This window comes from Arachis hypogaea, chromosome 13 (genome assembly GCF_003086295.3).
Source record: "Arachis hypogaea cultivar Tifrunner chromosome 13, arahy.Tifrunner.gnm2.J5K5, whole genome shotgun sequence".
In the NCBI taxonomy this organism is placed as follows: Eukaryota; Viridiplantae; Streptophyta; class Magnoliopsida; order Fabales; family Fabaceae; genus Arachis; species Arachis hypogaea.
Genome location: NC_092048.1, coordinates 95921276 through 95936433, shown reverse-complemented (window position 1 = coordinate 95936433; position 15158 = coordinate 95921276). Strand labels below are relative to the sequence as shown.

Genomic DNA, 15158 nt, shown 5'->3' with positions numbered 1-15158 from the left:
TAAAACCATGCAAATAGTATGAATAACTGGGTAAAGAGTAGATAAAAACCACTCAAATGAGCACAAGATGAACCATAAAATAGTGGTTTATCAGCCACTATGAGCCAGGTTAATTCCCACGTTAACTTAGTTAACGTGGAAGCTAACATGGAGGAAAGGATGATGAGCCAACGTTAGTGACACTCACCTTTGAAGGACCAAGAGGCAACGTTAGTGGTCACGTTGGTACCACTAACGTTGAAGTTAACGTGGATCATCCCTGGGTTAGGAACGTTAGTGAAAAAGGTGATTGTCACTAACGTTCTCGAACCCACACTCTCACTTAACGTTAACGCCACTAACGTCCTGAGCTAAATACCCTGCCTACTTCACACTTTCTCTCTGCAAGTAAAGCTAAGCCCACTGAAGAAGATAACTGCTTCAAACTCAAGATCCAAAGGCCCATATCCAAGACTTGAAGAACCAACTAGAAGATCAGAAGAGTAGTATATATAAGGGTAGTTTTGAATTAGAGCAAGAGTTTTTGGGGAGTGGGAAATTTGAGAACTACTCTCTGTATAATTTACTCTGCACTTCTTGTTTATTTTTTGAGAATGTATCTTCCATCTTTGTTTTCCATTTCCAGAGCTATGAACAACTAAACCCCCTTCATTGGCTTAGGAAGCTCTGTTGTAATTTGATGGATCAATATTAGTTTTCATTATTCTTCTTCTATCTTTTCTCTTGATTTTACTAGAAAGCTTTCAATCTTCATCCAAATGGGTAGTTATCTTGGAAAAGAAGCTATTCATACTTGGATCTCTTCTGAACCTTGGAAGAGGAATGAAGAGATCATGCTAGAAATTCTTTCTCATGTTGGACCAAATTGGGGTTGGAAGGATATGGTGACTATAATTCTACCAACACTTGATTTGAGAATGCATGTGGTATAATCAGTGACCATACTTCATCTCTTCTCATGAGCAATTGACCAAGGAATTGGCTATTGATCAAGATTTGAGATATTGAATTACAAGAAATTGTAATTCGATCACTTAAGATTGCCAAGGAGATCAATGAACGCATTGATTGAGGAAGAGATGAAAATAAACTTGATCCGGAGAATGCAACATCTCCTAAACCCAATGAATTCCCCATTCTGATCTTACCCATTCTTTTTAATTTCTGCAATTTACTTTTATGAGCATCTTCCCCATTCCCATTTACAATCCTACAATTTACTTTCCGCCATTTATTTTCAGCTCTTTACTTCCAGCATTTACATTTTCTGCTATTTACTTTCCCGCCATTTAATTTCCTGCAACTCTCAAACCAAATTCTGCTTAGCTCAACTAGAACATTCTTCCAATTAAAGTTGCTTGACCAATCAATCCCTGTGAGATTCGACCTCACTCTATTGTGAGTTTTTACTTGATGACAATTCGGTATACTTGCCGAAGGAAAATTGTTGAGAGACAAGTTTCCGTGCATCACCAACTAATTCTAGCTTAAACCTCATGATTTTGTGGCAATTAATTAATGGTTGATTGAATTGACATAACCATGCAAATTCACTCCAAATGACTTACTTATAATGCAAGGAAGTGCATAAAACCTAATGAAACAAGTGAAAAATGCTTGAAAAGCTAGCATAAGATGACTTATCATCACAACACCAAACTTAAATCTTGCTTGTCCCCAAGCAAGCACTCAACATAAGAAGAAATGAAATCAAACAGAGAAGCATCCATGTCCTTATTTAGCAGATAATTGAACTTGGTTCATGGGATTTTATGCAGACAAATGTAGTTAAATTATTCTTAGCTATCTGATATGAAATGCTTCCTTAAAGGTTTACTAGAGTTGCTGCTATGCTGCCTTGCTTTTTGATTGATCCCTGTTAGCTTTTTCTTTCTTTCTTTTGATTAGAAAGCTTATTTATTAATGAAAGCTTGGTTGCAAGTGTTGCAGCATCCTTTTGGCTTAATTTTTTGCTCAACACTTCTTCACCACAGACACTTGGCTCACAATTTCTTCCTAGGAACATTGATGCCCAGCATCTCTTTGGATCAGTAAATGCTTTGTAACTTGGTTGCTCTTGATAATGGACTTTCGGTTGGCAATCCCAGATTAGTTAATCCAAGTGGCCAAGTTTTAAAATACTCTTCAGAACCTAATTGTCCAAGCATATCCTAGTACAAAAACACCACAGGCATATGTCCTAAGGTCCAAGCTATTGGTGTCTAGCCTTATTGTTTATTTATTTGCCAATTCTTGGCTTTTCTCTTCTTTTTCTTTCTTATTTTGCTTCATTCTCAAGGGATACTTATTAATAAAAAGGCTTTATAGCAGCACCCTAATTCACACTTCATGGAACATTTTATTATGCAGCTTTTGTTATTGAGCTAATCATTAAATCAAACAAGTACCACCACTGAGTTTCATTCTAATTTCTACAACATTGGACAATCACTTTTCTATATTAAACATTTTTCTTTTATTTATGCAGAAGGGAAATAAAATAGAATTTAAGCAAATGATTGACAACAAGCATAATGCAGGCTAGCATTCTTAGCAAACATCTCCACTTACACCTAATTGAACACTTCAACAAGACATATAGGAATCCCCAAGTTAAAATACTTTAAAGCAACAAAGATTAAGTGTCAATACAACCTGTTGGGAATGTCTTTTAGCTTTTCCTTCTGCCATAATTATTTCTCTCTGTTGTTCCTCCTTTGGATGATGATGTAGACCCCTTTCACAGATTGAATGTTTTCCTGCATAATCCTTAAAAGTTGCTTGTTTCTCAAGCCTTTAGGTAACTGGTTAGTATGCAAGATTTGTTTGTAGGCTTTTGAACTTACTTTGGTGTGTGAACACCAAACTTAGTTCCTTGCCAATGTTTCTTATGCAATAAGTCAACCATTTATATGAAACCTTGTGCCTTTGTTGAAGGTCACAAAACTAAAAACTAGAAAACATGCAATGCCTAAGTAGTTTCTCTGATTGCTTGGAGCTAGCAACTATTTATACAGAAGGTTAAAATGTATTTTCAAATGATATTTTTGGTGGAACACCAAACTTAGCATTCTTCATTCTCCCTTAAATTATTAGCTCCTTACAATACAGATAAGACTACTCAACCTTTTTATTGAAATAGCTATGAAAAGAGATTACCTCAGGTTGGGTTGCCTCCCAACAAGCGCTCTTTTATTGTCACTAGCTTGACATCCTTCATTCTTGCTCAGCTCAGGTTCTGAACCTCCTTTTCTTTGTCCCATTGGCCTCCCAAGTAATGCTTTGCCCTGTGACCGTTTGCTGTGAAATGGTTCTTTGTTGCTTCATCTAGCAATTCAAGGCTTCCATAAGGGAAAACCTTTGTCACCAAGTAAGGACCCGTCCATTTGGATTTGAACTTGCCCGGGAAGACTTTGAGCCTGGAGTTATATAAGAGTACTTGCTGTCCTGGTTTGAACTCCTTCATTGAGATCTTCTTGTCATGCCACCTCTTAGCTTTTTCCTTGTATATCTTAGCATTTTCATAGGCTTCTAGCCTAAACTCATCCAACTCATTTAGTTGTAGTAGCCTCTTCTCCCCTACAGCTTGAGAATCAAGGTTGAGGAGTTTAGTGGCCCAGAAAGCTTTATGCTCAAGTTCTACAGGGAGGTGACAAGATTTGCCATATAACAGCTGAAAATGAGACTTTCCAATAGGAGTTTTGAATGCTATCCTATATGCCCAGAGTGTATCCTCTAGCTTTCTGGCCCAATCTTTTTTGGTGGCTCCTACAGTCTTCTCTAAAATCCTCTTCAACTTCCTATTTGCAAGTTCTGCTTGGCCATTGGTCTGTGGATGATAAGGTGTGGCTACTTTGTGCATCACCCCGTATTTGTGAAATAGTTTCTCCATTTGTTTATTGCAGAAATGACTGCCACCATCACTGACAAGTCCCTTAGGCACTCCATACCTAGTGAAAATGCGCTTCTTCAGGAATTGAAGGACAATTTGTGCATCACATGTGGTTGTGTCTATTGCTTCCACCCACTTTGAGACATACTCCACTGCTACCAAAATGTATTTAAAAGAGTAGGAGGGAGGAAACGGGCCCATGAAATTAATGCCCCAAAGATCAAATAGCTCTACTTCTAGGATGTAGTTCTGAGGCATCTCATTCCTTCTTTCAATCCTCCAGCTCTTTGGCATTCATTACATTGGTGAACAAACTCTCTGGCATCCTTGAAGATGGTTGGCCAATAAAATCCACTCTGTAGTATTTTAGCAGCTGTTCTTTCTGGCCCAAAGTGTCCATCATAGTCTGAACCATGACAATGCCACAATATATCTCTCATTTCATTTTCAGGGACACACCTTCTAATCATTCCATCAGAGCATCTCTTGAATAAGAAAGGTTCATCCCATAAAAACTTCCTTGCTTTATTGAGTAACTTTTTCACTTGTTGCTTGGAAAATTCTTGAGGTATCTTCCTTCCCACCTTGTAGTTTGCTATGTCAGCAAACCAAGGTGCTTGCTGAACTTGGAAAACGTGTTCATCTGGGAATTTTTCACTCACTGATTGGGATATATCCTGATTAGCCTTTTGTGGCACTCTTGACAAATGATCTGCCACTTGATTCTCGCTCCCCTTCCTATCTCTCACTTCAATGTCAAATTCTTGTAGCAGCAGCACCCATCTGCTGAGTCTGGGCTTTGCATCCTGTTTAGACATGAGATACTTGAGAGCAGCATGATTAGTATACACTATAACTTTTGAACCAATCAAGTATTGTCTAAACTTATCAAATGCATACACAATGGCCAGTAGCTCTTTCTCTGTGGTTGTGTAATTTTTTTGTGCCTCATTTAACACCTTACTGGCATAGTATATGACATGATACAGCTTGTCTTTCTTTTGCCCAAATACAGCACCAATTGCAACATCACTTGCATCACACATAAGTTCAAAGGGGAGTCCGCATTCTGGAGGTGTGATGATTGGTGCTGTAGTGAGTTTTCTTTTTAAAGTTTCAAAGGCATGTTTACAATTATCATTAAAAATGAAAGGATTTTCAACCACCAGCAAATTACTCAATGGTTTGGCTATTTTTGAAAAGTCTTTGATGAATCTTCTATAGAATCCAGCATGCCCAAGGAAACTTCTCACTGCCTTTACATTAACAGGCATAGGGAGTTTTTTAATGATTTCTATTTTAGCTCTATCAACCTCTATACCCTTGTTTGAAAATTTATGCACAAGAACAATGCCCTCTGTTACCATGAAATGGCATTTTTCCCAATTTAAGACTAAATTTGTTTCTTGGCATCGTTTCAATATGATAAACCCCTATTTTATGATTCATCTTGTGCTCAATTGAGTGTCTTTATCAATTCTTCAACCACTTATTCATATGAATTGCATGGTTTTACTATTCCTTCCTTATTTTATGATATATGTGAAAACATGTTTCCTATGCTTTAAAAATATTAATTTTAATTATCCTTTATTACCATTCGATGCCGTGATCTGTGTGTTAAGTATTTCCAGGCTTTATAGGGCAAGAATGGCCTAGAGGACAAAAAGAAAACATACAAAAAATAGAAGGAAAGCACAAAAATGGAGTGTTGAAGAAAAAGGCAGCGATGCGCATGCGTGGATGACACGGACGCGTGCCTAGCGCGAAATGGCAGTGACGCGTACGCGTAGACGACCCAGACGCGTGCCTAGAGCAGAACACAACTGACGTGCATGCATGACCGACACGTACGCGTGACACGAAAAAACTCTAAATGACGCGAATACGTGACCCACGCGCACGCTTGACGGACGCCACGTACAGAAAATTGCAGAAGTTGCCCCCAGCGATTTCTAGACCCTTTTTCGGCCCAAATCCAAGTCCAGAAACACAGAATAGAAGCCAGAGAATGGGGAAATCAATAACAACAATTCATACACATTCAGAATAGAGAATTTTTAGGTTTGAGATGTAGTTTTCTAGAGAGAGAGGTTCTCTCCTATCTCTTAGGTTTTAGAATTAGGATTTCTTTTACTTTATGGTTATTTCTCCAATTCCAGGTTCAATATTCCTTTAATTTATGTTCCCTTCTACTTTTGGTTACTCTAATGCTTTTACTTATTAATTACTTATGTTTCCAAATTGGCTTATGAATCTTTCCATGTTAGATTTGAATATTCTATTTAATATAATTTGAGATATTTTAGATTTATGATTATTTTATTCTATATGATGATTTCAATTTAATTTAGATTTTTCTCCTTTTAGTTTTGGTTAAGTAATTGGTAACACTTGAGTTATCAAACTCATGGGTTGATTGAGAATTTGAAACTGCTGATTGATTTGGATCGCTCTAAAACTAGTCTTTCCACAGGAGTTGACTAGGACTTGAGGATCAAATTGATTGGTCCACTTGACTTTCCTTTATTTAGTAAGGGCTAACTAAGTGGGAGCAACAACAATTCTCATCACACCTGATAAGCATAACTAGGATGGGATTTCCAGTTCTTATACCTTGCCAAGAGTTTTCTTTATAATTATTAATTTATTTTTCTTGTCATTTAAATTACTTGTCCCCTATTCCAAAAAAACCCAACGATACTTTTCCATAACCAATAATAAATCATACCTCCCTGCAATTCCTTGAGAAGACGACCCGAGGTTTAAATACTTCGGTTATAAATTTTATTGAGTTTTGTTACTTGTGACAACCAAAACTTTTGTATGAAAGGATTCTTTGCTGTTTTAGAAACTATACTTACAACGCGATTATATTGATAAAATTCTTTAACCCGCAGAAATCAGTTTGTCAAAAATGGCGCCGTTGCCGGAGAATTGCAACTGTGTGCCTTATAATTGGTTATTGTAAATATTTTATTTTGCTCGTTTAATTATTTTTATTTTTGTTTTTAATTTTTTTATTAGCTACTATGAGTTCTCACCCCCGTCGCTTTGAGTTTGGTTCTAATGTTGTTGTAAAGAATGGAAGCTATAACAGGAACATGCATCAAGGTCAAAACAATCAAAGATGGAAAAAGCCACGAGGATCTTATCAACCCTTTCGGCAACAACACCTTCCAAGATACCATGGACAACGACCATCTTACAATGCATGCCAAGACAATAGTTATGGTGGACCTCTTCATGATAACCAACCTCCACCAGTATACTATAGTCAAGAACCATTCCGAGTTGCGTATCAAGATAATAGATATGGTGGACCCCCTTGTAGTTACCAACAAGCCCCATTATACCACCTCCTCAACATAGCTTTGGACCACCACACTCACAAACCACCCACCACCACCCACCACCACCCTTACCCACCCCAATTCCAATCTAACTACCCCCAAGAACCACCACTTCCATATGGACCATGTCCATATCCATCGACCCGAGAATCACAGGAGCGTCTCAAGGAAACAGTGAATAAATTTCATGCAACCCTTCACCAATTGGATCAAGCAATCAATCGATTAGCTTTCCGAAGTTCGGCCACTCAAGGAACTCCCATGGCTTCATGTGGAAATACTAATGAAGAACGTAGCATGAAGGAGATACTAGAAACTCTGATGGACAGTAAGGAGCATGACTTTGTACTGGAACAAGTGGAGAAAGCCAAAATTATCGAAGAAGAAGAATTGGTTGAAGACTTAGGAGATGCTGAACCTCCATGGGAATCCAGAATTGTGGAAAATTCCGTCAAAAAATTTGCAATTGATGCTAAGGAGGATAGTGCACAACCCCCAAAGCAGGTATCTTATGAAGAACTGGACAGAACAACTCAAGAAGCGAGTTTCCTTGATAATGATAATCACGAATCAAGTTCTCCTAATAATGAACTTGCATCCGCAAGTGAATTCTCTGAGATTGAAGAATCTTCCCTAAGTGAATACGAAGATAATGCAGAGGTAGACTTTTCTCAACCTCCAATTTATGACTTGAGTGATGAAGAAGATATCGAAGACTTTGATCAAGGCGTTGTTACAATTGAAGAAGTTTGCAAAGAAGTGGAAAAATTCACAGAAGAATACAAAGGAGTAGAGTGGTGCACGAAATTGTGATCATCAATGGCGCCATTAACATGGTACGCTCAATTGTAATCTCAACTTTTATCACAACTTCGCACAATTAACCAGCAAGTGCATTGGGTCGTCCAAGTAATAAACCTTACGCGACTAAGGGTCGATCCCACGAAGATTGTTGGTATGAAGCAAGCTATGGTCATCTTGTAAATCTCAGTCAGGCAGATATAGAATGGTTATGGAGTTTTCGAATATCAATAATAAAATAGGGATAGAAATACTTATGTAAATCCTTGGTGAGAATTTCAGATGAATGCATGGAGATGCTTTCGTCCCTTTAAACCTCTGCTTTCCTGCTGTCTTCATCCAATCAGTCTTACTCCTTTCTATGGCTGGCTTTATGTAAGGACATCACCGCTGTCAATGGCTACTTTTGATCCTCTCTGGAAAATGGTCCGATGCGCTGTCACTGCATGGCTAATCGTCTGGAGGCATCACCCTTGCCAATGGCTACATCCTATCCTCTTGTGAAAATGGTCCAAATGCTCTGTCACAGCACGCCTAATCATCTGAGGTTCTCGATCATACTGGAATAGGATTCACCCTCCTTTTGCGTCTGTCACTATGCCCAGTACTCGCGAGTTTGAAGCTCGGCACAGTCATTCAATCCTTGAATCCTACTCGGAATACCACAGACAAGGTTTAGACTTTCCGGATTCTCATGAATGCCGCCATCAATCTAGCTTACACCACAAAGATTCTGATTAAGAGATCTAAAGATACTCATTCAATCTAAGGTAGAACGGAAGTGGTTGTCAGGTACGCGTTCATAAGGAATGATGATGATTGTCACGTTCATCACATTCAGGTTGAAGTGCGAATGAATATCTTAGAAGCAGAATAAGTTGAATTGAATAGAAAAACAGTAGTACTTTGCATTAATCTTTGAGGAACAGCAGAGCTCCACACCTTAATCTATGGAGTGCAGAAACTCTACCGTTGAAAATACATAAGTGAAACGTCCAGGCATGGCCGAATGGCCAGCCCCATGATCTAAGAACTAGGCGTCCAAAGATGTCTAATACAATAGTAAAAAGTCCTATTTATAATAAACTAGCTACTAGGATTTACAGAAGTAAGTAATTGATGCATAAATCCACTTCCGGGGCCCACTTGGTGTGTGCTTGGACTGAGCTTGAATGTTACACATGCAGAGGTCCTTTCTGGAGTTGAACGCCAGGTTGTAACGTATTTCTGGCGTTCAACTCTGGTTTGTGACTTGTTTCTGGCGTTTAACTCCAGACAGCAGCATAGAACTAGCATTCAATGCCCTTTTACGTCATCTAAACTCGGCCAAAGTATGGACTATTATATATTGCTGGAAAACCCTGGATATCTACTTTCCAACGCAATTGGAAGCGCGCCATTTTGTGTTCTGTAGCTCCAGAAAATCCACTTTGAGTGCAGAGAGGTCAGAATCCAACAGCATCAGCAGTCCTTCTTCAACCTCTGAATCTGATTTTTGCTCAAGTCCCTCAATTTTAGCCAGAAAATACCTAAAATCATAGAAAAATAGACAAACTCATAGTAAAGTCTAGAAATGTGAAATTAACATAAAAACTAATGAAAACATCCCTAAAAGTAACTAGATTCTACAAAAAAACATACTAAAAACAATGCCAAAAAGCGTATAAATTATCTGCTCATCACAACACCAAACTTAAATTGTTGCTTGTCCCCAAGCAAATGAAAATCAAATGGGATAAAAAGAAGAGAATATACTACAAATTCCAAACTATCAATGAAACATAGCTCCAATCAGATGAGCGGGACTTGTAGCTTTTTGCCTCTTGAATAGTTTTGGCGTCTCACTTTATCCATTGAAGTTCAGAATGATTGGCTTCTATAGGAACTCAGAGTTCAGATAGTGTTATTGATTCTCCTTGTTCATTATGATTCTTGAACACAGCTATTTTATGAGTCTTGGCCGTGGCCCTAAGCACTTTGTTTTCCAGTATTACCACCGGATACATAAATGCCACAGACACATAATTGGGTGAACCTTTTCAGATTGTGACTCAGCTTTGCTAAAGTCCCCAATTAGAGGTGTCCAGGGTTCTTAACCACACTCTTTTTTTTTTGCTTTGGACCTTGACTTTAACCGCTCAGTCTCAAGTTTTCACTTGACACCTTCACGCCACAAGCACATGGTTAGGGACAGCTTGGTTTAGCCGCTTAGGCCAGGATTTTATTCCTTGAGGCCCTCCTATACACTGATGCTCAAAGCCTTGGGATCCTTTTTATTTGCCCTTGCCTTTTGGTTTTAAGGGTTATTGGCTTTTTGCTCTTGCCTATTGGTTTTAAGAGCTTTTGGCTTTTTCTGCTTGCTTTTTTTTTTCTTTTTCTTTCTATTTTTTTTCGCCTATTTTTTTTCTTTTTTTTTTCTGCAAGCTTTGTTCTTTGCTACTTTTTCTTGCTTCAAGAATCATTTTTATGATTTTTCAGATTATCAAATAACATGTCTCCTTGTCATCATTCTTTCAAGAGCCAACATATTTAACATTCATGAACAACAACTTCAAAAGACATATGCACTGTTCAAGCATACATTCAGAAAACAAGAAGCATTGTCACCACATCAATATAATTAAACTAAGTTCAAGGATAAATTCGAAACTCATGTACTTCTTGTTCTTTTGAATTAAAACAGTTTTCATTTAAGAGAGGTGATGGATTCATAGGACATTCATAACTTTAAGACAAAGTTACTAAATACTAATGATCATGTAATGAGACACAAACATGGATAAGCACTTAACATAGAGAAAACGAAAAACAGAGAATGTAAGAACAAGGAATGAGTCCACCTTAGTGATGGTGGCATTTCCTTCTTGAGGAACCAATGATGTCCTTGAGCTCTTCTATGTCTCTTCCTTGTCTTTGTTGCTCCTCCCTCATTGATTTTTGATCTTCTCTAATTTCATGAAGGATGATGGAGTGCTCTTGATGTTCCACCCTTAGTTGTCCCATGTTGGAACTTAATTCTCCTAAGGAGGTGTTGATTTGCTCCCAATAATTTTGTGGAGGGAAAAGCATTTGAGGCATCTCTGGGATCTCATGGTGATGAGCTTCATGCGCCTCTTGAGCTCCATGAATTGGCTCTCTTGCTTGCTCCATCCTTTTCTTAGTGATGGGCTTCTCTTCCTTAATGGGAATGTCTCCTTCTATGAAAGCTCCAGCTGAGTAACATAGATGGCAAATAAGATGAGGAAAAGCTAGCCTTGCCATGGGGGAGGACTTTTCGGCTATTTTGTAGAGTTCAAGGGAGATGACTTCATGAACTTCTACTTCCTCTCCAATCATGATGCTATGAATCATGATGGCCCGATCCACAGTAACTTCGGATCGGTTGCTAGTGGGGATGATGGAGTGTTGTATGAACTCTAACCATCCTCTAGCTACAGGCTTGAGGTCCAGTCTTCTTAGTTGAACCGGCTTGCCTTTGGAGTCAATCTTCCATTGAGCTCCTTCCACACATATGTCCATGAGGACTTGGTCCAACCTTTGTTTAAAGTTGACCCTTCTAGTGTAGGGGTGTGCATCTCCTTGCATCATAGGCAAGTTAAACGCCAACCTCACATTTTCCGGACTAAAATCTAAGTATTTCCCCCGAACCATGGTGAGATAATTCTTTGGGTCCGGGTTCTTACTTTGATCATGGTTCCTAGTGATCCATGCATTGGCATAGAACTCTTGAACCATTAGGATGCCAACTTGTTGGATGGGGTTTGTTAAAACTTCCCAACCTCTTCTTTGGATTTCATGTCGGATCTCCGGATACTCATTCTTCTTGAGCTTGAAAGGGACCTCAGGGATCACCTTCTTCTTGGCAACAACATCACCTTCTTCTTAGCCACAACATCATAGAAGTGGTCTTGATGAGCTTTGGAGATGAATCTTTCCATCTCCCATGACTCGGAGGTGGAAGCTTTTGTCTTTCCTTTCCCTTTTTTAGAGGATTCTCCGGTCTTAAGTGCCATCAATGGTAATGGAAAAACAAAAAGCTTATGCTTTTACCACACCAAACTTAGAATTTTGCTCGCCCTCGAGCAAGAAAAGAAAGAATAGATGAAGAAGAAGAAGAAATGGAGGAGAAGGAGAGGGAGATGTGTTTCGGTCAAGAAGGGGAGAGAGGGTTGTGTTGTGTTAAAATGAGGAAGAATGGAGGACTATATATAGGGAAGGGAGGGGGGGTAAGGTTTCGGCCATATAGGTTGGGTTTGGGTGGGAAATTGATTTTGAATTTTGAAGGTAGGTGGTGTTTATGAGGTAGGTTTATGGGGAAGAGTGGGTGGATGTGAGTGGTGAAGTGGTGATAGGGAAGAGAGATTGAGGTGATTGGTGAAGAGTTTTGGGGAAAAGTGTTTTTGGGATTGTGTGAAAGAGGGGTGAGAAGAAGTGAGTGGAGGTAGGTGGGGATCCTGTGGGGTCCACAGATCCTGAGGTGTTCAAGGATTTACAACCTTGCACCAAATTAGGCATGCAAAATGCCCTTGCACACAACTCTGGGCGTTCAGCGCCAGATTGGTGCTTGTTCTGGTCGTTGAATGCCCATTTGTTGCCCATTTCTGGCGTTGAACGCCAGAACCATGCTTGTTCTGGGCATTCAGCGCCAGCTCTTCTCAGGGTTCAATTCTGGCATTCAAACACCCAGATGCTGCCCATTTTGGGCGTTCAGCGCCAGAACCATGCTCTGTTCTGGCGTTGAACGCCAGCCAGATGCTTCTTACTAGCGTTTAAACGCTAGTAAGGTCTTCCTCCAGGGTGTGATTTTTCTTCTGCTGTTTTTGATTCTGTTTTCAATTTTTTTATTTATTTTGTGACTCCACATGATCATGAACCTAATAAAAGATGAAAGAACAAGAAAAGTAGAATTAGATAAATAAAAATTGGGTTGCCTCCTAACAAGCGCTTCTTTAATGTCAATAGCTTGACAGTGGGCTCTCATGGAGCCTCACAGATGTTCAGAGCATTGTTGAGACTCCCCAACACCAAACTTAGAGTTTGGATATGGGAGTTCAACACCAAACTTAGAGTTTGGTTGTGGCCTCCCAACACCAAACTTAAAGTTTGACTGTGGGGGCTCTGGTTGACTCTGCAGTGAGAGAAGCTTTTTATGCTTCCTCTCTATGTTTACAGAAGGATGACCTCGAGTTTTAAACACAAGGGAGTCCTCATTCAATTGAAGGACTAATTCACCTCTGTCAACATCAATCACAGCTCTTGCTGTGGCTAGGAAAGGTCTTCCAAGGATGATGGATTCATCCTCATCCTTCCCAGTATCAAGGATTATGAAATCAGCAGGGATGTAAAGGCCTTCAGCCTTTACTAACACGTCCTCTACTTGTCCATGAGCCTATTTTCTTGAATTGTCTACCATCTCTAATGAGATTTTAGCAGCTTGTACCCCATAGATTCCCAGTTTCTCTATTACAGAGAGGGGCATGAGGTTTATCCCTGAACCAAGGTCACACAGAGCCTTTTCAAAGATCATGTTGCCTATGGTACAAGGTATTACGAACTTTCCAGGATCTTGTCTCTTCTGAGGCAATGTCAGTTGATCCAGATCACTCAGTTCATTAGTGAACAAGGGAGGTTCATCTTCCCAAGTCTCAATACCAAATAATTTGGCATTCAGCTTCATGATTGCACTAAGGTACTTGGTAACTTGCTCTTCAGTAACATCCTCATTCTCTTCAGAAGATGAATACTCATCAGAGCTCATGAATGGCATAAGGAGGTTCAATGGAATCTCTATGGTCTCTAGATGAGTCTCAGATTCCGTTGGTTCCTCAGAGGGAAGCTTCTTATTGATCACTAGACGTCCCAGGAGGTCTTCCTCCTTGGGATTCACGTCCTCTCCTTCCCTTACAGGTTCGGCCATGGTGATCAATTCAATGGCCTTGCACTCTCCTTTTGGATTTTCTTCTGTATTGCTTGGGAGAGTACTAGGAGGGATTTCAGTGATCCTTTTACTCAGCTGGCCCACTTGTGCCTCCAAATTTCTAATGGAAGACCTTGTTTCATTCATGAAACTTATAGTGGCCTTAGATAGATCAGAGACTAAGTTTGCTAAATTAGAAATATTTTGTTCAGAGTTCTCTGTCTGTTGCTGAGTGGATGATGGGAAAGGCTTGCTATTGCTAAACCTGTTTCTTCCACCATTATTAAAGCCTTGTTGAGGCTTTTGTTGATCCTTCTATGAGAAATTTGGATGATTTCTCCATGATGAGTTATAGGTGTTTCCATAAGGTTCACCTAAGTAATTTACCTCTGCTATTGCAGGGTTCTTAGGATCATAAGCTTCTTCTTCAGAAGATGCCTCTTGAGTACTCTTGGATGCAGCTTGCATTCCATTCAGACTCTTAGAAATCATATTGACTTGTTGAGTCAATATTTTATTCTGAGCCAATATAGCATTCAGAGTATCAATTTCAAGAACTCCCTTCTTCATAGGCGTCCCATTACTCACAGGATTCCTTTCAGAGGTGTACATGAACTGGTTATTAGCAACCATGTCAATGAGTTCTTGAGCTTCTGCAGGCGTTTTCTTTAGGTGAATGGATCCACCTGCAAAAGTATCCAATGACATCTTAGCTAATTCAGACAGACCATCATAGAATATATCCAGGATGGTCCATTCTGAAAGCATGTCAGAAGGACACTTTTTGGTCAGTCCTTTGTATCTCTCCCAAGCTTCATAGAGGGATTCACCTTCTTTCTGTCTGAAAGTCTGAACATCCACTCTAAGCTTACTCAGCTTTTGAGGAGGAAAGAACTTGGCTAAGAAAGCCTTAACCAGCTTATCCCAAGAGTTCAGGCTATCCTTAGGTTGAGAGTCCAACCATACTCTAGCTCTGTCTCTTACAGCAAAAGGGAAAAGCATGAGCCTGTAGACTTCAGGATCTACTCCATTAGTCTTAACAGTATCACATATCTGCAAGAATTCAATTAAGAACTGAAAAAGATCTTCAGATGGAAGTCCAGAAAACTTGCAGTTTTGCTGCATCAGAGAAACTAATTGAGGTTTCAGCTCAAAATTGTTTGCTCCAATGGCAGGAATGGAGATGCTTCTTCCA

At 39.4% G+C, this 15158-nt stretch overlaps 1 non-coding gene across 1 annotated transcript; it reads left to right on the top strand.

The window, feature by feature from the left end:
• The first annotated feature begins 14725 nt into the window (after nt 1-14725).
• On the top strand, nt 14726-14833 carry LOC112739745 (small nucleolar RNA R71). The gene has a single exon (XR_003170682.1). It is a non-coding gene; the product is annotated as a small nucleolar RNA R71 (small nucleolar RNA).
• Nucleotides 14834-15158: the final 325 nt, after the last annotated feature.